Consider the following 21,882-nt stretch of genomic DNA (forward strand, 5'->3'; position numbering starts at 1 on the left):
TGAGTTTGCAGGCCTGGTGGGATATATGCGGAAAGGAGATTTAGTCTACGGCCCTCCCACCTCCCCGACAATGCTACGAAGCGGCCCAGCGGGTCCGTCTCCGTGTGGTCAACATGGAGGGGCAGGGAGCGGTGCAGCAGGATACCCACTCCCCTGGAGCCAGAGGTGAAGCTGGAGTGAGCCGCAAGTGTATATCCCCATCTATTGAGGGCCTGACATGCATTACCCATAAGGTGCGTTTCCTGCAGGAACACTACATCGGGAAGGTGTCGCTTAACGAATTGCAGGACAATTGTACGCTTGAGCCCGTCACCCAGCCCGTTGACATTCCAGCTAAGGACCTTCAGACTCCTCTCCCATCTACTAGCCATATCCGCTACTGTATGAGCTGTCCTGTCCCCGTGCACCGGCGCCGCCATAGACTCTGATCTCAATACCAATACATGACCATAAAACCTTCCCAACTCCCCGTCTTCCCACCCGCCCCCCCAACATTCCCCATCCCGGCATATAGTGCGTCGAGCTCCGAACCATGGGCCCGGCACATTCAGGCGTGTTTTCCTGGCCGAAGTTTCCCTCCCACCCTTTTGAACCAAACCCCCCCTCCCACCCTGCCCCCTGCATGTATTTGATGCCCCGTTCCCTGAGAGCCGCCTTGACTCCCAGGAAGGTGTGTCGTTCCTGCTGGACTCGCAACGTGAAGTCAGGAAAGAACCTAATAGTGGCCCCTCCGTAGTGCAGGTCCCCATGCTGTCTGGCCACTTGCAGGATGGCGTCCCGATCCCGATAGTTCAGAATTTTTGCGATTATTGTTCTCGGCGGAGCCCCCGGTCTGGGCCTGGGGAGCAGGGCCCGGTGAGCACGTTCAACGGTAAATAACTTTGAGAGTCTCTTCGGCTTGAGGTGCCTGAGGATTAGGTCTTCAAGAAATAGCTCAACACTTTGCCCCTCTGTTCCTTCCGGTACACCTACCACGTGGATGTTACTCCGTCGGGCCCTCCCTTCCTGATCCTCGAGCCGGAAGCTAGCTGGCGATGCTGGTGGACGAGCTCGTCCACACGCCCTTCAAGCCGTTTTTCCGAGGCCTGCAGTTCCTTGATGTCCGCCTCGTTCGCTTTTGATCTGTCCGTGGTCTTGCCCAGGTCCGTGCGGAGCAGGTTAACCTCGATGGAGATCTTGTCCATTTTTGTCTCTAAATTCTTGCCCAGCGTCTGTATCGCTGCCATTATGGAGGTTAAAGAGGGCTCCGTGTAGTCCGTGGCTCCTCCACCCATCGCCCCGGACTGCGGCGGACCCGTGGGCACCGCATATTTGTCCAAATGATTAGTTTGTGGTTTCGCTCCCGCCTTGGGCCGCATATTGGCTGTACACTGTTTCGCGACCAGGTTCGGCGCCCCAACCCGGGCGGCGGCAGCCGCAGATCCGACCCCAGCACCACCTCCGCACCAGTCCGAATCGCAGCTCCGGGCCGTAGGTCAGTTCCACCTCCACGCGGGGATTCGCAGCAAGCCGCTCCCAGCCACCAGCCAAACGTCAGGGGAGCCCCCCTCTGCTGGGAACCGCTCAGTCCGCCTCTCAGGATCGCCGTACCAGGGCACCCCACGGCCAAGAAGAAAGGCCGCAACCGTAGCCGTGGGCCAACCCGGCTGGCAAGTCTCCCTCTGCGTCACCACCTCCTCACACAGGCCCCTCCAGCCGGCTCGCCGCCCGGGCCCACCGCACGTCCAGTATATGGCGCCTCGGGCCACCTCTCACTCGGATGCACAACCCACCTCAGCAGCGGCTCCCCGTGCCGATGTTCCGGGCCTCTCCCCGCCTCCGGGTGGTCCCCACAGCGGAGCACGGCCAGCAGTGTACTCACAGGAGATGTTCGGCCGCCCACACAGGCCGAGGCCCACGCAGCTTCCCGCAGGCTCCCGCGCCCTTCCTCCGGCGTGCTCCTTGGGTGCTGTCTCGCGGAGGTCCCAGCGTATCCCGGCGTCAGTCTCTGTCCAACAGCGGAGCTCAGGTCCCGCCCCAGCCCTGCTCAATGTGAAGTCCTCACGCCGGGGGCTACGGCCCCAGGCTCCAGTCCGCAGGTGCTGGCGAGCCGCCGCACGGGTGAGCGCGGCGCTCAGGTCCCGCGCCTCAGGCTGAGGCCCACGTGGCGTCCCCGCAGGCTCCTGTGCCCCTCCTACTGCTCGGCCGTCTGGTCCCGCCTCGCGGGGATCCCTGTGTGTCCCGGCCTCGATCACGGCCTCGTAGCGGAGCCCGGGCCCCACCTCAGCCCCACTCGGCATGCAGGCCGCAAGCCGGGGGCCGCCGTACTCTCTTCTTCGGCCACAGGCTCCAGGCGGCCAACGCCGTTGATCCGCAGCGTGACAGAGCGCGGCGATCAGGTCCCGCCGGGCGTCCAGACGTCGCTCTTTTCACCGGGCAGCAGCGCACACTCCAGGGAGCTGGCACCACAACTAAGGTGCTTCCCAGCGAGGATTTAAGAGCGGATTTTACGGGAACAACAGCGGTCCCGGCAGAGCTCTTCACCTAGGCGGCCATCTTCGTCGGCGCCTGGCCACGCCCCCATGTCCAGCTGTTTTTATTGGCAGCATCACCAGACTGTTCACACCTGTGAGTGGATGGGTGTGTTCTAGTGCAGGGTCAGACCTCTAGGAGGGGGAGGCAATGACTTATCCCCAGGCACAAGATTATTCCCAAAAATCAAAGAAAAGTCGAGTCCAAAGTTGGAAACAAAACAGGACACCACTGTGTGAGATCATGTCCACGGAGTATAGAGTCAATCTGTGCAACTGATGCTCGAGACAGGTCGTGGTTAGTGTCCAAAGATAGGATAGTGTTTCAGAAACATTGCTCGAGTCATGTGGAGTCCATTCCAAAGCTTGTTTTCTTTGTGTTCCCTGACTCTCTGAAGGAAGTGTTAGAGGAGCTTGAAAACCTGTAGATGATCTTCTGAAATCTTCCTCTGGGCCACATCTGACTCCAATATCCTTCACCAAGTCCATCTTTTGTGTGTGGCTGTACTTCTGAAATGTCGCTAACAGGACTGCATGTGGGCGGTGTCAGTGCAGTGTGTGAACCATGTGTGGGACACTGAAAGTCCATCAATGAGCCACTGTCTAGTCGCTCGTGGAACACTAGGGGGCAGATGGACCAGGGACAAGGCTTGCTCAAGACTGGACTAGGATATATTGTGGACATGCCTGTGGTGCTGACTGAAGATTGACTGGTGCTAGAGGAGGACATTACACTTCAAAAAGAACAGGTGGCCATTGCAAAACTACAATCAAGGAAAGTGCCATGGCCAAGTGGACTTCAGGCTGAACTCTTCAAACGCTATTAGGGTCTGCGGGGCCATATATGCTTGACCTCTTTAAGGAGGCCTGGGATAGGGGTGAGCTCCCGCCAGACCTGCAATGTGCAAACATTGCCTTGATACATAAGAGAGGCAAGCCGGAGACAGACTGTGGCTCCTACCGCCCTATATCCCTATTGAAGGTTTAAACAAAAGTTTCTGCCCGCCAGACTTTTCAAGGTGATCATCCTGCTCATCCACAGAGATCAATCGGACTACATGCAGGGCAGATCCACCAGACTCAACCTCCAGCGGCTTTATAACGAGCTGATGGAGGTTCTCCATAGTGAGGAACCCCACGTATTTTTAGCATTGGATGCCGAAAAGGCATTCAACGTGATCCATTTGCCCTTCCTTCACCAGATGTTGAGAAAATTTGGAATTGGCCCTAAATTTAGATAATGGATTTCCCTACTTTACCGAGCCCCCACCGTGGTGGCGAGAGTGAATGGCGTCCTCTCGACTGTCTTCTCGATTGAACAAGGCACCCGACGGTTGCTGTTTACTCTCACCATATAGCCTCTGGCCGCTATGATCTGCGCCTGTCCTGACATTTGCAGAATTAAGATTTCTGATACCGACAGGGAAGTTAAAAAAGTCTCGTCTTATGTGGACGACATACTCTTTTATGTCACTGAACTGGCGACGACGATCCCGGCTATCTTCCAGATGTCTGAGACCTATGGACTCATTCGGGGTAACATATCAACTGAGGCAAGTCGGTACTCTGTCACCCCTATGGCCAGTTGGATCCTATTGTTTTTCCTCAGAAGCTCCAAGTAGAGACCGAGGGCTTTCAGTACCTGGGCATTTATCAGTGGTGTACCAATGGGTGTAGGAAGGGGAGGGGTCGCACTGCCCCGGGCGGCACAAGGTTTAGGGGCGGCGGCCTTCCTTCGCTCTCACCTGCAGCCGTTCCTGAAATCGCCAGCACCTCCCCACTCTTACATGCAGCCGCCGCGGGCGGCAAACACAGTGACCACCAAGGGCGACCAAGGTATAGCTACGCCACTGCCATTTATATCACTCCCCACAGAGAGATGTGTCTGACTAGAAATCTAAGCCAGGTGATACTGGACTTCCAGATAGAGTCCGGGAGATAGGGCACGCTGCCCCTTACCCTGCTGGGGGGGGGCGGCTACCTTTGAAATTATTGCAGTCCTCAAACTACTAGATGTCCTGCAGAACAGATACTACCTGATCCCGGAAGCAACATTTGACAAGTTGGAGGGTGACTTGAGAGCCCTGCTGTGGCTTGGAGGACACCGCAGCATAGCGCTTGCGACCCTCCAGCATAACCCATATAATGGTGAGATCGCTCTCCCAGATATCCGAGCCTACTACTGGGCAGCTTACTTGTTGGCCATAAACAACTAGTTATTCGCACCACACGATCACTCCACCTGCAGACTGGAATGAGCGCAGTGTGACAGTCGCTCTTATCTGCACTATCTCAAAAGCAGAAAGCGAGTTAGACAGCTGCAAACGGCGATGCAGGTGGCATTAGAAGCCTGGCACAAAGCTACTAGGTGCATAGGCTGGGAAGGAAACATAACAATGTGATGCCGATCTGGAAAGGTGCGTGGAGGCGTGAGCTGGGGAAACTCAGTAGCTCGCAGCATGGGATCTGCTGAGAATTACCTGAGTAGGAGACCTCCTGGAAGAGGGTGATTTGATGTCCTTTTTCTCCCTCCAAAGAGAGTATTCCATGAACCAAAACCAGTGTTTAAAATATGCAGTTGTGACACGCCTGGCCAGCGGAGGGATTGGTGGACTTGTATCTACCTGAATATGACCCCTTAGAGTGGAGACTATACTTGAAGAATTAGAATAGAAGACTATCTCTCCCACCTATAAGACATTAAACAACATGCCAAACACATTGACTAAGCTGAGAGCCAGGTGGGGAGAGGACGTGGGTGAGCTAGAGGATGTCTACTGGGAGGCTGCCCTAATGCACCCGAGGGAAGTAGTCATAAAGTCCCGACTGCGCTTGTTCTACCTTAAAATATTGCATCTGGTCTATTATGAGAGACCGCCTGCATCGCATGTGGAGGGCGACTTCCCTGACTGCGTGCATTGCGGCACGCATAGGGTACATTCTTCTACACGCTCTAGAGCTACCCAGCAAATCAGATAGGCTAGTCACGGGCAGTAGAGGAGGTCTGACGTGGGTTGGGATCAGATAACCCTCTTGATCCCATATACATTCTGCAGGGTGTCCTCGCTGATGTGGACATTCCTTGAATGCAACTAGCTGATGTGGACATTCCTTGAATGCAACTTCTCTCCTGTCATCTGGGGCTCGTGGTGGCTAAGCGCAGTGTGGAGTGCTAGTGGGGTGTGCCAGAGGTCCCTACAATGGCAAACTGGAAAAAGGGGATGGACCTATATGTAGCAGCTTAGAAGCTCACATTCCTGTGTGGGGGTACCCACTCACATTTTAAAGGTCTGGGGAAGTTGGCTAAAGTACTACAACGTGTACCACCCAGGGGATGCAGCAGATCCCCCACCATGACTTCCACTCCTAATGTATATCAAGGTGCTGTCCCACTTCATAATGTATTCCATCTGTCTTGCCATTCCATCTTATTGCCATGTGGCTGTCCTATTTCAAGAGATGCATGTGTACTCTCACCCCCTCAGCTGTTGTATTTTTGTTTTGGGTGCAGATTTGCACCCTGAATTGCTGTTTAACAACAAAAAAACCTACATAAAGATATATATTTTTAAAGATTCGACTAGGACACTGGTGGGATGAGCTGATTGGTACTAATCAGCTGTTACATCGGAGTGTGAAGGGCGCTAAATGGCAGTTGGTGTGTTGCTGATCGTTTGGCTTCAGTCAGGTTTTAAGATGCTCTGCAGGTGGTAGTGGTGATGCACTTGTAAAGGCACTGGTATAATTGTGTTACCAGTTGAAATAACAGTTGTTGATGGCTTATGATTCCCAGAGCTTCTTTCATGGCGCATGGAGGGTTGGTGATAGTAACTGAGTTTGTATCCCAGTAAATCTGTGAGTTTCTTGGTCTGAACATATTCATATTGTGCAAAGTATTGGTGATTCGTCAGCATGCCAGCTATGGTGGTGCTTTGGAAAGGAAAACCAAAGGGGATAATGGACGGAGTGTTGAACATTGCAAGCACTCACCCCCAGTCAACTGATCTGGGTTTAATCCATCATCATTCTTTAGCTCACTCCGCCACCCCAGTTCAGACATGGCCATATGCAAATCAGTCTGACCCTGTGCCTCATGGGAACAATCCAGCCCGAACTGCCAAGCCATGTCTTCCATGGACCGGAAACAAGCATCCTGGGACCGGTTTCGGGTTCAGAAGCCTCATCAGTCAGGCTATCTTGAATCCAGTGGCAAAGTGAGCAAGGGACCCACGTCTGGGCATACCCTGCCAACTTAGGGTGAACAAAGCAAAACCAAAGGGATGATGGACGCAGTGTTGAAGACTGGAAAGCTAGGGGTAGAGATTTTGTTTGTGCATATATGCAGTTTACTCTTGGTTCCCCCGCTAGGCCGTCACCAAGTCCTTGTTTCTTTGCCAGTGGTTTGGGCATGCCTTTTGTGGGTTAATAGTTGCATTCACAGCCAGTGGTATGAGTAAGTCATGGTGGTATGTTCAGACATAGTCCAAACTGTTCAGAGGGCATGGTAGAATTTGTTTATCTTGTTCTGAGAAGGAGCGCTCTTCAGGTTTGCCAGTGGTGATCATTGAGTCATTTCCTTCTCTTCTTGTTGCTCGGGTGTGCACTATTTTCTTGAGGAGGCCAGTGGGCCTTTATCTGTTTGAATGTCTTTGTCGTCATGGTTATAGCACACTGGGAGCAGGGGTCAACCCTCTTCTCCTTCTCAGGGGCAAATGAGTCGTTTGTGGCATCCTGCCACATGTTCTACCTCTTGAGGGAGTTTTCCAGTCAGAGTCTGTGAGCTGAAGTGTGGCACAGCGGTCTATCATCAACAGTAGTAGTAGAACTGGCACTTGGGGTGTGCCTAATGAACCTCAGGCCCATGTGGGCATATGCAGGCAGGAGCAGTTACACATCAATCCAGCCCTCACATACTATTGCTTAGATTTGAGGTTGAGACTCTCTGTTAAAAACAGAGATCAGTTAACTTGTGGTGTCGTGCATCTGATTGCAGGAGTAGTGTCTGAAGCACGGCTGTTCTCTGTGGGCGAAATGTCTTAGCTGTGGCCCTTGAGGGATGAGCAGGCTATTAAAAACAATTCACAACATATCCTTTTTCTGTGGCCCTTTTAAATATTTATTGGGACCACGTGCACATATCTGGAGTGCGCTTCTGGATGGCGTGGTAGTCTCTTCCTTAGCGTCTCATTTCTGATTAAGACTCAAATGTACAGGTAATGGCACAGTTACCATGAGCCTAAGTGATAACTATTTTAAATTGGGACCACAGTTATACTGGTGAGGCACAGGCTGTGGAGGCTTTACAGAGGTCCATCTCTTCATATTATTTATTTGAGCCTTTGTGCATTGGGCTAGCACTATTCTTGGTGAGTGGGCTGTTGCTTCTCCACCTCCTTGCTTGTTGCATTTTGGGAGAAAAACAACTGATTCAGTCTCTCTTGATTGCACCCTGTGAGGGTGTCTCAGGCCTGGACATGTGTGTCTGTCTCCTTAATTCATAAAAACACTGCCATAGTCCTTCGTGGCTGGGGCTACGTAACTCCAGCAGTCTTCTAAGGGCAAGCAGCAAGTCTGAGGAGGTGGTGCTGAGTCTTCAGTGTTTTATCTTCCAACAGGAATGACCGGAGGCTCTGATCGGCCATAAGGCTCTTGGAGAAGGCAGATTAGGGTGGTCTGCAGGAAACCTCAGATGATTCCACAGAGCAGTAGACCACTTCGGACAAAAAGTGCAGCACATATCATGTGTCTGGAGAAGGACGGTGATGCAGCGGTAAATTCTGCCAGCGGAGGGCAGTAAGTATTAAGGGGCAAGACATCAACAGGACATTGATTTAGTGACTTTTGTGGTTCACCCTGACAAGGATTGTGGTTGTTGCTTGAGAAGGGTAAACTTTACACCCCCCTCAACTAACAACCCAGTTTCCTACATTGGTGGCAGCAATGCGACCCAGTACTTGTGTTTGTGCAGTAGCACTCAGTGATTGGGTGTAACACTAATAATTGAGAAATAATCTAACATCAAATGTGATTTTGTTTAAACATTCTCCTTAGTTTTTGATTTGGTCATGTTTTTTATTTCCCAAATTTAAGTTTACCTCACCTCCTTTTTGCTACAATGGAGAAGGAGAAAGAGCTGTTTGTAATAAAGTCCTGACACTGGTTAAAGCTGTAAGTTGAGCGAGTCTTTATTATGCACGCTAGTGGATGATTGAATGCAATTCGGAGTGATCAGCGTACATTCATAAATATCGTTCAACAGACACATAAGATAGGGCATAGGGTTTAGCACCTGCTGCTGACATTTGCTTGTAACAGTGAGTCCCAGCTATGTATGTCAGCGGGCCCATTTATCTTCCACAGTGGACTGTTGCTCCACAAAATGTAACTTTTACTATACTCATTTTCAGAAAATATTATTTACATTTTTAGATTGTAGGGATGCAACCTTTATAGGAGAGGTAGTGATCTTTGAAATGATATGCAGGCAATTTGCAGAAGTATAATAATAGGAATTAAGTCAAACATACATGTGACCTAGAGCAGGCATGCAGAAGATATAAAGTAAGGAAAGGTTAATTTGAAAGAAAAGTAGAGGCAACAATAGAAATTTTAGAGGCAAGGTCAATTTTTATGGGAATACAGTGGAGGCTTTTTTGAAATTGCACGTAATTTGAGGATGTAAAACTTTTAGAAAGAAACGACTTTACTTGCATGTGAAATAGCGTTGCATTGGGCACTGCTGATCAGCACTGGAATCAGGAACACAGCCTATGAGCTGTATTGTGCTCCAGGACATTGTTATTTACAGTTTAGCCAGTGCTCAGTTGGCGTCAGTCCCACTCTCCCCAGCGACAGATCCTAGCGTGATGCTCTCGCTCACGTGGGTCGAGACTTATCCGATAAAAACACCTGCGCAAACTTTACCGGCAGTAAAGCCCATGCGCGTGCGTCACACTGAGCCGGATTCTCGCAGCAGGAAGCCCGCCGCCCGCACAGCTTGAGCATTCTGCGCGTGGCTTCCGCCGCTTCCCGGAGGAAGGAATGTCCCTGTTTACGAGCAGTGTTGATTTGCTGTCTATGTTAATGACAAAGGACCCCGAGGATAAACGCCGCGACCTGCATGCGCGAGGCAGTAAAAGTCTGAGTAGGTATTCAGGGCACACACAGCGAGGCGGCAGACTATGTATCACTTACCGAGATGGGATTTTTAACCCTGCATTCTGCTCTGTATAATTGTGTAGGTGACATTGTTTCAAATTGTGAAGCCGCCTCAGACACAACCTGCATGTAAAGTGGACGCTTTGTCACCAGTTGTTGACGGATGTGCCCACGTTCGCAGGGCCACTGGAATCAACAAAAAAACGCGTTGGTAGCTCAAACTATTCGAAAGTAAGAAAAATACAGCAACAGGTAAAGATTGACTGGTCCCCTTTCTGTTGCGTATTGCTGTATTTGGGTGTTAAACTGGTACTAATGAGGTGCAAGGTATACACAGACATTATTGACAAATGTGAAAACTAAAAGAATAAAATTAGCTGCATTATGCCGCATAATTTGGCTTTTCTTGGCGCATAATTTAGTCAACATTGTCGCGTATTTGGACCCTCTCCTGCCCACATACTTCTAGTGGCCCTGGCAATGACTGCATGCATGTAGTGAAGAATCCTGTTCAGAGCGTTGATATCAATCGTTGAATTTAAAATCTTCGTCGCATTTGTTGTGGTGACAGACCTTTACCCGCAACAAAATAACTGGAGTAGGACATGTGGTCAGGGCTTTTGCGCAATGGAGATGTTTGAGAGTGCAAGTCCTAGTTCACGTCTCTGATCCACTGTGTGACCTTGGCCATATCTGTGTAATATATTATTCTGATGTAAATCGGGCTCCCGGAAATAGAAAGTTCACCTTGTGTGTCATAGATGAGAACTGCTCTTTCCCTTCTGCTTTTTCTCGTTTAGATTCTCCTGCAGAGTAACCGAGAATATGAACATTCAATCTGTGACTCGAAAGTGCAGAACTGGAGGCAATATCGGTGTTGACTTGGAGTGAGGTGGGCACCCTAGCCGGATGGGGCTCAGGAGGCGGGGTGTCCGTAAGGAGGGTGGCTCAGCAGACACAGGTGCAGACAAAGAACCTGCCTTTCTATGGCAGAATCACTGTTATGGTCCACCTCGAACTATTTTTAAATTCAAACATTAATTCTCTATACCCTAAAGGTCAATAGGTTCTCCTGTAAAGCTTTTGGAAGAAATGCCAGGTGATCTAGATCTCCTCCTACAAATGGTACAAACTGTTCTTTCCATATCCCTTCATTTATCAAAGTATAAGGTGACCCAGAGTCAGCAGTAATGGTAATCCTGACACCTCCTATATTTACATCACACTTGGGGTTTTTTCCTATGTCCATCCGAACCCCTAACACATCAGGAGGAGTTTCAATACCCAAAACACACATATGAACCCCTTCACTTTCAGAATCTTGTGACTCTGACTCCTCCTCTAATACTTCTACTGAAGTATTCCCGCTACCCTTTTTTTCTTGCGCACTTTCTGGAAATGTCCAAATATTGTACATGCAGAACAGTTCTGGTTACATGCAGGACATTTCTGTCATTTGACAAACGACCTATAAACCCTCATCTATAAAACTTTCTTTCCGTATTGAAGTCTGAATGTTTTTTCCTCAAAACAGGCTTCATTGGGATGGTTTTCTTATCTGTAACACAAGCAGATTTTTGATTCGACCTTATTTTGTTAACTCCCTTTTTGTTCTCCAATTTACTTTTGTTCTCTTCAGCTTTCTTATCTACCAAAACTCCTTTGGCACATCTTCCCGTAAACTCTGCACGCTTAACAATTTCTATACCCTCTTGTGACGGAGCTTCACCTTTGGCCCAAAGATTGTCTTGATTAGATGCATTAGCCGCGTGCATTATTATCTGGTCTCTTTTTAAGTCGTCATGTAATGGGCCAAACCTACATGCTAAGGTCTTTATTGCGGACACATACTCTTCAACAGTCTCTTCTTTTAACTGCTGTCTGTGGTAAAATGTGTCCAAAGAACAAGGGGCACCCCCAAACAGCACAATATGGGTAGAGATATGGGGGAATAAACAGCCAAGCAAAAAACACAAGTAACTCTACCCCTATGCTTAAAAAGTACTACGTATCATATTTTTATTAAATCCCCAAAGGGTATGGCACTCAAGGAAAAGAAAGAGGGTGTTGTGACGAAATAACAAAAGAAAGATAAAGAAACAATACAAGTGCAGCAAAATATAAAGATGATCACAATAAATAGAAAAAAGTTTCCTTTTTATTTAGAAACATATTATCATGAGCATTAGATTGCTTGCTTATGTATTTTTTATATCAAAATCAATAATACATAGGACATACACAAAGTTATTCACAAAACAAAAAAATATAATGCAAAAATAAGCCACAGAAAACAGGTTCCCAGGCAGGGGGGGGAAAAAAAAAGGAAAATATGAAAAAGGGGGATGATTTTCAATCAGAGGACAAACACTCAACTTCAAACAGCTCACATTCAAACATCATTCCAAAAAATCATTCAACATAGGCCAAACAGCCATTAAAGGGCCCATTCCCAGAGAGGTGATCACAGGGAAGTCTAGCAATAGGACAAGATGGTAACAATGAGCTAGAAATCAAGCTGTATGGAGAGTCTCAAGGGCGGGAATTACAGGCCCAAAGAAAAACGCCGACGCGCGTTTCGGTGAAACACACTCCAAACCAGGAGTACGCTGACATTGTATCCCTTTCAGCTACCCTAGTGTTGGATTGTTTATACCTAAAGAAATCCCGACTTATCCGTTTACGCATTTGATAGCCTTTGTTTCATCTAGGGAAGACCCGTCTGAATCCAGATTCCATCTTCATCTCTTGTGGAGACTTCCCCGACCCGAGTGTGTATGAAACAATCACAAGAGTTTTGCTGGCGGATCGGTGTGTTCCCAAAATACATGAATGGTTTCACCGATACACGGTCGACGGCGCTTTAATTTAGAGAGCGATACCAAAGAGTTTCTTCATTTTGCATAGATCTGCATCTTTCTTTTTTGATTATCACTTTTTACATACACAGGTCCCAGCCTGTGTGTGGGGGTTTGTTTGCTACGCCCTGAGGAAGGTGGTACTCCTGGTTTGGAGTGTGTTTCACCGAAACGCGCGTCGGCGTTTTTCTTTGGGCCTGTAATTCCCGCCCTTGAGACTCTCCATACAGCTTGATTTCTAGCTCATTGTTACCATCTTGTCCTATTGCTAGACTTCCCTGTGATCACCTCTCTGGGAATGGGCCCTTTAATGGCTGTTTGGCCTATGTTGAATGATTTTTTGGAATGATGTTTGAATGTGAGCTGTTTGAAGTTGAGTGTTTGTCCTCTGATTGAAAATCATCCCCCTTTTTCATATTTTCCTTTTTTTTTCCCCCCCCTGCCTGGGAACCTGTTTTCTGTGGCTTATTTTTGCATTATATTTTTTTGTTTTGTGAATAACTTTGTGTATGTCCTATGTATTATTGATTTTGATATAAAAAATACATAAGCAAGCAATCTAATGCTCATGATAATATGTTTCTAAATAAAAAGGAAACTTTTTTCTATTTATTGTGATCATCTTTATATTTTGCTGCACTTGTATTGTTTCTTTATCTTTCTTTTGTTATTTCGTCACAACACCCTCTTTCTTTTCCTTGAGTGCCATACCCTTTGGGGATTTAATAAAAATATGATACGTAGTACTTTTTAAGCATAGGGGTAGAGTTACTTGTGTTTTTTGCTTGGCTGTGGTAAAATGTGTACCTGTCTATGCCTACGCACACAGGAGGAGCACAGTAAATATCTAAATCTTCCAGCGCGTTCATAAAAACATCTCCTTGGCCAGGCCCTCTGGGTTTTTTCACAATGCAATTATAAACTCTTAAACCCAAGGGACCTAAAGAGTGCAAGAACATTTTCTTCTTTTCTGGAGTGATTTCATCATCCTCATCAAGAGTAGACGTATAATTAAAAAAACATTCTCTCCACTTGGCCATTTTAGAGAATTCTCTCCAGAAGAAGCTACAAACGGCTGAGGAGGAGTTACATTTGGTGCATTCCCTGAAGCCACGTTGCAAGTGCAATGCAAGTCACCCTCAGATTGTTTCAGTATCAACAGTTACCCAAAGATAAAATACAAAAGAAGTGAAGAAAAATTGTCTCTCTGTGAACTTTTGTAAAGTTGACAGAAGTGAAATTACACAATGCGACTGTTGCTCACGTCCCCCACAAAAAAACTTAGTAGAAACATGGAAGATCTAATAAACTAGAGTGCACACTTCCTTAGGAAATGTAAATACAAAATTACTTTAATAAATGGCTGCATATGTCGTAGGACGTGTTGCACTATAACTCTTCCATCGTTCTTCCTGCATCCCTTTCAAAATGGCGGCAACGTGGTGCACGATGGTGTGGTGCATAGAGTGACATCTGCAAGCACACACTGAAAAGCTGTGATACACTAGAATGCTTCCCTCGTTCTTCCTGTGTCCATTTCCTCCTTTCAAAATGGTGGCAATGTGGTGCAAGACAGCTTGGTGCAAAGCATGAGGTCTGCATGCGCAAACTGAAAGGATCCAATTACATCACAAACACGTTAAATCTTTGGAGATGTGCGTGTGGCACCTCTGAAATCATTGGAAATAAATTGAGTAAATGGCTCTCTACGGGCCATATTATCAAGCACGGCGTTAAAATTATCGCCGCTTTAGCGGCAGAAAACTGCTGTTAAAGCGGCGATAATGGGCTTGATAATATGCCGCAGAGAATTCCAATAGATCCCATGTTGACACCAGAACATGGGCTTCTATGGGAATTCTCAAGGGCATATTAGCAAGCACATTATCGCCGCTTTAGCGGCAGTTTTCTGCCGCTAAAGCGGCGGTAATTTTAACGCCGTTTCTTGATAATATGCCCCTAAGTAAGTAGGTAACGGTGCAGCAGTGAATTAAAAAAAAACTAACGGCGGAGTCCAAAGAGTTGCCAACCTGAAGAACTGCACGAACTGTAGATCTGTTTCCATCTTTCAGCCATACCAGTTGAAGATACTGTGCGTGCCAACATTAACCACACACTGTGATAGTAGCAAGAAGTGCTTCAAATGTGCTGAGGCCTCAAATCAACTTGTGTCCAAAAATTGGAGTAACAACTGAACACAGAAATTCCTTTTATGCTTTTAAACCAATAAAAGGCCCCCGCAACACACGGAGGGCAGGAACAGGCTCCTTCCTCCAGCTCTGTCAACCAACTGCTCAATCTCCAGTATTCTAACATGACATTACAATACCCCATAGACTGGCAATGACATATAAGGTTGAGGGTGGGCAAAGGGGACAAAATGTTTACACATACATATTCTATTAACCCTTTCGCTGCCAGGCCTTTCCCTCATGCCACACCCTTTTTTGACTACATGGGGTAGTTCGTGCTTAGGCCCCCATAGCTTTTTGTCCACATATGGTATCCACGCCAAATTGCATCCTTTTCTTCTCACATCTTGAGGATTCTAAAGGTACCAAGGGTTTGTGGATTCCTGTGGAGGGGACTGATAAATTAGGCAAAATGCAGCAAAATGTGTTTTTTTTTGGGGGGGGGGGAATGGGATAAAAGTGTTGCAGAAGAGAGCATCTGGTTTCTTTCCTGTAAATGGTATCAACAAAGGGTTTGAGGTGCTAAAATCACCATCTTCCCAGCTTTCAGGAACAGGCAGACTTTTGTCAGAAAACCAAAAAATAATCTACACAGTTTTTGCATTTTACGAGGACGTAGCCTATTTTTCCTATTTTTGTGCTTTTAACCTCCTTCCAGTTAGAGGTAAAAGTGGCAATGAACCCATTAATGGATCATTGAAAGCTATACATTTCTGAGAAGTAGACAAAAGTTTGAATTCAGCAAGGGGTCATTTGTGTAGATCCTTTAAGGTTTTCCTATGGAAAGTGATACTTAAAATAAAAGAATATTGACATTTAGTTGAAAAAATGCCATTTGTGCCTACATTTTCCCCTGTAACCTCTTTTAACTATGGTTCATTTTTTAAAGCTATATACCGTTATGTCCACGGGACCATTATGGTTCTGGGATCATATAAGGCTTGTTGGTTCGCCAAGAATCCAAGGTACCAAGAGCCAATAACTGAGTTGCACCGTGAAATGTTTTTTCGTTGTGTACAGTGTATACAGTAATTAATTTGGTAAAATATAAAGAGTGACAAATCGGTATCAAATAAACCTATGTATTTCTGAAATTGGAACAAGAGATGAAGTTTAGAAGCAGTGGTTATTTGTGCATCTCTGAATTTGTGGGTACCCTTACTACCATGTGAATTAAAGGGTTTTGTTCAAAATCACTTATTTTTTACACACTGTCTTACATATGAATGGCAGAAATGCACAGAAAGACAAATAGTAATAACACTTGTTCTACTATTTTGTATTTCCCTAAGTCGTTCGATAAAAATGGCACCTCCCTTGTGTGAGTAGGCCTAGTGTCTGCGACAGGAAACGGCCCAAAACGCAACATGGACACATCACATTTTTCCAATGAAAACTGACCCTTTTTTCGCAATGTGCCTAACTGTGGATTTTGGGCTCTAGCTCACCCGGTACCTAGGGAAACGTAGCAAACCTGTACATTTTTAAAAACTTTACACACCTAGGGGAATCCAGGATGGGGGTGCTTGTGTGACTCTCACCAGGTTCTGTTAGCCAGAATCTCTTGCAAACCTAAAACTTTGTAAAATAAACAAATTTCTGTGATGGAAAATTCTAGAATCTGCAGGGAGCCATAAGCTTCAACCCACACAGCGTTCCCCCAAGTCTACTGCTATAAATGGTACCGCACTTGTGTGGATAGGCTTAGTGCCCGTTACAGGAAACAGCCCAAAACGCAACGGGACACATCACATTTTTCCAGTGAAAACTGACCCTTTTTTTACAATTTGCATAGCTGTGTATTTTGGGCCCTAGCTCAACCGACACCTAGAGAAACCTAGCAAACCTGTACATTTTTAAAAACTAGACACTGAGGGGAATCCAGAATGGGGTGACTTTTGTGCCTCTCAACAGGTTATGTTACCCAGAATCCCTTGCAATCCTCAAACGTAAAAAAACAAATTTTCCTCACATTCTGTGATGTAAAGTTATGGAATCATCCGGTAGCCACAAACTTCCACCCACCCAGCATTTTCCCAAGTCTGCCAATAAAATGATACCTCACTTGTGTGAGTAGGCCTAGTGCCTGCAACAAGAAATGACTCAAAACCTATTGTGGAGACATCAAAATTATTTATCAAGAAACAACCTGGTTTTGCAAGGGAGTCATCCACGTTTTTGGTCCCAGGCTAGACGGCGATCTAGGGAATCCTACCAAACCCAGACATTTCTGAAAACTAGACACACAGAGGAGTCCAGGCAATGTTTTCTTATCCAGAATCCCCTGCAAACCTCAAATTTAGCCCTAAAGATCACATTTTCCTCACATTTCGGTGTGGGAAAGTTGTAGGATCCCCAGGCCAACACAAATTTCCTACTACCCAGCATTTCCCCAGGTCTCCCGATAAAAATGTCCCTTCACTTGTGTGGGTGGGCCAAGTTCCCACGACAGAGAAGGGCCTAAAACCTATTCTAGAGACATCAAAATAATGTATCACAAAATGACCTGGTTTTGCAAGGTCCCAGTTTTTAGTCCCAGGCTAGGCGGCCATCGAGGGAAACCTACCAAACCCAGACATTTCTGAAACCTAGACACCCAGGGGAGTCCACGGAGGTGTGACTTGTGTGGATCCCCCATCGTTTTCCTACCCATAATCCTCTGCAAATCTCAAATTTAGCTACAAAAAGCCCATTTTCCTTATTTTTCTGTCTGGTATCACCGCACCAGCACAAATTTCCTACCACCCAGCGTTCCCCTTGGTCTTCCGATAGAATGATACCCAGGAGAGGGAGGGGGCAGAAAGACTGAATATGGCTAAATAATTATGGGGTGGCGAAGGCCCTTGCCCAAGGGGCCACTCCCCCCTCCCTGGTGCCTAGTGGTGGATCCCTGCTTGGGGATCGCCTTCCCATGGCAATCCCCAGACAGGGATCCACTAGTGAAGGGTATCATTGGAAAGGGGAGATTCTCCTCTTTCCTTTGATACCACTCCCATTTACCTACATGCCTGGGGGGGAGATAGCCCCAGGACCACATAGGCAGTGAAAGTGAGATTAGCCAATTGGCTCATTTCACTTTCATTTTTAGTGTATGGCGTGCCAATCGTGACTACATTGAGAAAAAGAATGCCCCAGGCACCTGGGGAAGCTCGAGGCTGAAGAAAAAACTGCAGAGGGATTTATAAATAGTGGGCCTTGGGCTTCACGGTTAAGTCCTTGGCACCGGACGGCCACAGCCTTGGACATAACTGTTACGTCCAAGGTATAGAAAGGGTTAATTACATCACAACACAAGTGCTTCACAAGTGCCATGACGACCCTGGCAGCACCACAGTAGTCAACCACATACATCTCCAAGTACCAGAATAGGCATCTACAAACAGGTGCAAGTGTCTGCTGGTAGCTATGAGCCCTCACTCTCAGTCAAATCACTGAGATTTCTAAGGGCGTTTGTTGACTTCACGAGTGAGCTAGAATATGCCGCTTTCCTGCACACAAACGAGTACGGCATAGCTCAACTGAAATAACCAGTCCAGCTTTTTTTACTCCCCAGACATAGGTCCGAGGGAACTGCAGGGTGATGATGGCGCAAGGAGTGAGGCCAGGAGAAATAAAACTGTGTGATGGAATGAGCGACCCCCCCAGAATGAGGCGATGCCAGTCTCAAGAGTGGTAAACAAAGCAGATTTTGCCATTATTCTTTAAAAATTGAAAGTTTTTTTCAACACAAGCATTTTACAATTTTGCATTCAGGTTTATATAGCACAAACTCGACCCAAAGCGCTTTACATGAGTACCAGTTACTTTACACAAGGACACATTCATTTTTTTGTAGGCATGAGGAGATTAGCCGAGAATCACAGGATGTTGAGGGGACGATGAGACTCAATCTGTGGTTCCCAGCATCAAAGTCACAGCTCTGACCATAGCGCCACATCCTCTCTTTAAAGTACACTTTCCTTTTTGCAGCAAGCGCTACCCTGGATAAAAACTGCTGACTGATCACACTTACCAAATAATAACTGAAAAAAAATCAGGTCTATTAGTGTGATGGATCACGTCGCATCTTTTTGTTTTACTAATATTACAGTGCAGTATTGCATTTAATTTAGTAAAAAGCGTCACTGACCCAATGCTGTCACCATTCACGCCAGGCCTGGGCTGCGCTGCTCAGGTAGGGCCTCTGATCACACACTCAGGAAGACAGAAGAACAGGACTTCTCTTCGTCTCCCTTTGAGCACAGTGCAGACACTGGCCTCAGCCTTTCTCACTCCCTTTGATACTCTGGATTAAAGAGGTCATTTTGCTGTGAACGTGGTTACCCCGTAGATAACAGAGGGAGATTCTACAGCAAAACACTAACTGGGCTCTCAGCAGATGGAGTGAAAACACCGACACAAAGTAGAGTGCGATCGAGTCCTGCAAAAATCTCAGGCTGTTACTTGTCTGGTGTGAGAGGCTCATCCAGTCCTCCAGAGGCACTGTGCGTGAGGGAAAGCGCATTGCATCATCTTTGAATAGAAACATGACCAATGACTGTGTAGCTTCAAAATAACGCCAGGCAGTGGTTGGTCACGTTCTGTAATTCTTCTATCCCGCCTGCAGATCAGGACAAGATTGGTTGGGACAGTGAACTCAGCGCTCCAAAGGAGGCTGGGAGACTGGAATGAGCTCCCCCTGGGGGTTCTGATGCAGTACAAGTTCAACGGGCCTGAAGTGCTCATGCCAGGCTGGGAACTACAAGGGGCCTCACCGACCTGACATGCGCACTTCACACCATGGCACCAGCCATTATTATGTAGCCTTTCTGCCTGCCAATCAATAGAATTGGCCCCGCCTTGAAAACCAGAACCGTGGAGTGCAGTGACCTAGGCACAGTAAACAAAAATAACAATAAGAAGTAATTTTGAATTCAATATGCCGTGACTCATGGTGGCTCAAAGCGGGGTGGGATGGTGTTACTCCAATTTCCCCATGGAGAACCCATCCCTGCTTACACACATGCAGATGCACACGCACACCCATTCACAACACTCACTCACAAATAAACATCCATACATACACGTACGCATCCAACAGTCAATTAAAAAACAACACTTACCTGCTGCAGCCCTCGGGGAGGGAAGCCTCGGAGGTGCCAGGAGGGTTAAGACTGCTGCCTCCCCTCTAGGGCAGCCAATGAGGGTGGGCAGCATTACCTACCTTGTCACAGAATAGGATGGGGTCAGAGAGACTGCTGACTCCACCCACTCTGTGAAGAGGTGTCAGTGACAGAAACTCGGCCCTGGGCACTTCAGGGCTAAAAAAGAAGCACCCAGAATTGTCACAAGGGGGAGGGCTTCTAGGCACTTTTACCAGGCTGAGGAAGTCCCGCCCACAGGACTGTGAAGTCCTCAGCATGGCAAAGTTCAGCTCAGGCAGCCAGGAGCCTGTCCATTTAACGCATGTCCAGCTCCTGGCTGCCTGACCTAAAAATAAAGAGTGTCTGCTCAGCCTGACAGACACTCTTTATGTCTGAAAAGTGCGGTTGTGGCCCCTCTAACCTTATGGTACAAAAAGGGAATGGTCCCAGTGAGAACAAATTATAACATGAACATCAACATCGTCTAAATAAAGACTGGATAGGCCATTTATGATTTGGATGTACATATTGCTCACTGCCCTCCCTCTCTCACCAACCTTCAATTCGCACATTGTGGCACCTTTCCCTCCCTTTCCTCATGGGGCATCTCTTCATGATTTTATAGACAAATTTGCTGTTTTTGAACATGAAAAATACATGTTTGACATGAATAAATATGTTTAACAGCGAAAAATATTGATTGTAGTATATTTAAGGGTGATGTTGATGTTCATGTTATAGTTTGTTCTCACTTGGACCACTCCATTTTTGTACCGTACTTTACCCAAGTCCAGTGACGTGTCTGGGTTACCCCATTTTTTTGTAACCCTCTACCCCTATGGACTGGTCGCTGCTGCAGGAAACATATACAGAGACATTTTTGAAATTCCCAATGAGCTCTCAAAATCAGACAGAAAAATTGTGAATTTTCCACGTGTGAAACAACTGTGCAAATACTTAGAGGCAGATCTATCATAACGTCATGCAATGCAGCAAGACAACTTGCAATACTATGCTGCGTGGCAGGGACAAAGCAGGAATGTGCCATATCTACTAAGATATGACACATTCCTGCTCTCTCCCTGTGCAGGCGCTCCAAATGCTGGCTGGCGCCAACACAGGCACCGTAGCGCCATATTGCAAGGGTGTCTGCATTGCAGGCAGGACTGTTTTGTGCAGAAAGGGATGCCTTTCTGCACAAACACCTTGTAAGCCATTTTCCTCTTTCTGTGTGTGCTGTAGAATGCATCATACACAGAGAGAGGAAATAACAAGGACAATTAAAGATAATTCTCCTTGTGATGCCTCACTTGGGAAGGCATACAATTTTCACGCATTCCAATGTTTACAAGTCTTTGTAAATCTGAGATTGTGCCAACATCCATGGGTAAATGCATGAGAATGCCCATGCTCCACCTATGGAATGCCTTCCCAACGCAGAGTAACTCAAGTCAGCGATTTACGCTTATTAGACTTGGCATCCTTGGCGTGGTTTCCCCTGACTTTTTGCCTTTAACTCCTGTATTTTTGATGCTGGTTGGATTTTAGTTTTTGCTGGCTTAGATGCTTTGGGGACTTTGCCCCTGCTGATCAGTGTTAAAGTGCAAGTGCTCCCTGTATAAATTGCTATTGCAATTGGTTCTCCCTGATTGGACGGTGGCGAGGGCGAGGTCGGCGGAGCGGAGCTGGCGGTTGGGGGTGTAGAAGCTGAGTCGTCTGTGGAGGTATGTTGGTCCGGTTTTATGGAGTGCATTGTGTGCGTGGGTGAGGAGCTTGAAGGTGATCCTTTTGTTGACGGGGAGCCAGTGCAGGTCTCTCAGGTGGGGAGTGATGTGGCTGCGGCGAGGGATGTCGAGGATCAGGCGTACAGAGTATGGGTGGGCATAGTGCTCCACACCACCCGCGGAGTGTGCGTAGTGCTGCTTGCTTCGTGGTCCACGAACTAGACGTAGCAGGCAGCGCTACGCACACGCCACGGCGGAGCAGAGTTGCCCGCCACCCGCCCGCCCACATTTTAAAATAACTTAGTGTTTAAAAGTAA

This window comes from Triturus cristatus, chromosome 5_1, assembly GCF_964204655.1.
Source record: "Triturus cristatus chromosome 5_1, aTriCri1.1, whole genome shotgun sequence".
Taxonomy (NCBI): Eukaryota; Metazoa; Chordata; class Amphibia; order Caudata; family Salamandridae; genus Triturus; species Triturus cristatus.